This window comes from Sorex araneus, chromosome 6, assembly GCF_027595985.1.
Source record: "Sorex araneus isolate mSorAra2 chromosome 6, mSorAra2.pri, whole genome shotgun sequence".
Classification (NCBI taxonomy): Eukaryota; Metazoa; Chordata; class Mammalia; order Eulipotyphla; family Soricidae; genus Sorex; species Sorex araneus.
In genome coordinates this window covers 64,416,289-64,418,642 of record NC_073307.1, presented here as the reverse complement: position 1 = coordinate 64,418,642, position 2,354 = coordinate 64,416,289, and the positions used below count along the sequence as shown (strand labels likewise).

The window sequence follows — 2,354 nt, the reverse complement described above, 5'->3', positions numbered from 1 at the left end:
GTTTTCACCTGCTTGGCCAGTGGCGTGTCAGCTTTGAAGATACCTTTGGCTTCAATGTCGTGAAGGGTTTTGCCGACCCTGTCTTCAATGTACCTTAAGGATTCTGGTCTGATGTTGAGGTCCTTAATCCATTTTGATCTGACTTTTGTACATGGTGATAGGTGGAGGTCTAAGCCCATTTTTTTGCATGTAGCTGTCCAGTTTTGCCAGCACAATTTGTTAAACATGCTTTCCTTGCTCCACTTCGCCTTTTTTGCTCCCTTATCAAAGATTAGATGGCCATATATTTGGGGGGATGTGTCAGAGTATTCAACCCTGTTCCATTGGTCTGCCGCTCTGACTTTGTTCCAGTACCAAGCTGTTTTAATGACTACTGCTTTGTAGTAGAGTTGGAAGTTGGGGAGGTTGATTCCTCCCATTTTCTTTTTCCCAAGGATTGCTTTAGCTATTCGTGGGGGCTTATTGTTCCATATGAATTTCAGGAGCGCTTGCTCCATTTCTTTGAAGAATGTCAAGGGTATCCCTATAGGGATCGCATTGAATTTGTACAATGCTTTCACCCACTGAGTTTTTAATTTCATCTACCAAATTCCTTATTAGTGACACTTCTACTTGTAGCTTTCTTATTTCTCCTCTCATTTCTTCCTGTGTTTTATTAACTGTCCATTCCTCTGTTTCTTTCATATTCTCTTTTAATTTACTGGGTGCCTGTTCCACCATTTCTTTGAGTTCATTGAACATCCTCAACATTTCTTCTCTGGATTCTTTATCAGAGAGAAAAATATGGAATGCTTCACGAATTTGAGTGTCATCCCTGTGCAGAGTACATACTAATCTCTGTATTGTTCCAATTTTAGTATATGTGCTGCCAAAGTGAGCACTTAAATTTTTCTTAATTATTTTCTCTCATTTTTGCATTTGTAATATTTATCTATTTTATGTGTTTTTAAATGCGTTAGTACTGAATTAATAATATTAATCTTAATCTATATGTCTGCTAAAGTACAATTTATAAAGAAAACTTTATGAATTTACCATTGAGATACAATTTTGTGGAACTTTGGAGAATAGTTCTGTTCATCTATATGTGTAGGTGTCACCACCTATACTATAAAGAGAGAGATTGAGAGAGAGAATCTCATACATGGGTTAAAAAGTAAACATAGTAAAGGAACAACAATGGCCAAAGTCATTGGAACTTAGTATTTTATTTATAGAAATAAACTTATGGTAGGTGGGAGGGGTGTTCATTGGGATTGCTGGAGGGAAACAAGCTCTCTGCTCTGGGTCTGATGTCAGAATATGTCAGAATGGTGTAGGCACGAAGGGCGTAGGCATGAAAGGCATGAATAAGAGTATTGAGAGTATTGTAAATCCTTGAGAGTATTGTAAATCCTGGTATTCAATTTAAAAAGTAACATTTAAGAATAGTTTTCTTACTATTCTCCATGCTTTGGTCCTTGGCCACTTAAGTTAGTTCTCTATGTCATAGCCAGAGAAAGGTTTTAGTAGTGCAAATCTGATGATGTCAACACCCACCCCTACACTTCTAGACTATGATTTGGGGAATGGGATTGGCCACACTGTGCAGCGCTTGGGATTATCCCTGGCTCTGTGCTCAGGAGTCGTCCCTGGTGGAGCTTGGAGGACTATGGGGTTGGGATCCTCTCATACCAGGCAATGCCTTGACACCTATGGGGTCCCTCTGTCCCCTACACTCTAATTATTTTTAGTTTTAGTTTTTGGGCTATCCCCAACTGTGCTCAGGTCCTACTCTTTACTCTGTGTTCAGGGATCACTCCTTGAGGGACCATGTGTGGTGCCAGGGATTCAAACCCCAAAATGTGAACTGCCTTTACTATTGTACTCACTCTCTGTCTTCTCTGTCTGTCTGTCTGTATGTATGCATGTCTGTCCCCCTCTCTCTTTTTCTCTGGCCCTCAAGTATGAGTTTTAAGAGAAAAAGGAATGATGCTCAGAGTCCAGTATACCTCTTTAGCCCTCTTGTGATATCCTTACTCAATGCTTCAATGGTTCTGTGTTTTAATTTTAATTAATTTTGAGGATTTTTAGCTATACCCACTGTTGCTTAGGATTTACATCTAGATTTGTACTCAGGGATCATTCCTGGCAGGCCTCTGGGCACCATTTGGGGTGCCAGGGGTCAAAACCAGGTTGGTCACATGCAAGGCAAATGCCAGACCCACTGTATGATCACTCCAGCAACTATTATAATTTTTATTATTGATTTACTGTCGGTTTAAAATATTATGAAATCTGGAGGACTTAAACTCACCTCCTTACTTGTGTATACACCAAAGTTACAGTGCCATCGATCAGCAAAAAGACTATTT

General features: G+C 39.6%; 1 non-coding gene across 1 annotated transcript; it reads right to left on the bottom strand.

The window, feature by feature from the left end:
• Nucleotides 1–777: 777 nt before the first annotated feature.
• On the bottom strand, nucleotides 778–881 carry LOC129406205 (U6 spliceosomal RNA). Its single transcript, XR_008630868.1, has one exon. It is a non-coding gene; the product is annotated as a U6 spliceosomal RNA (small nuclear RNA).
• Between the last annotated feature and the right edge of the window lie 1,473 nt (nucleotides 882–2,354).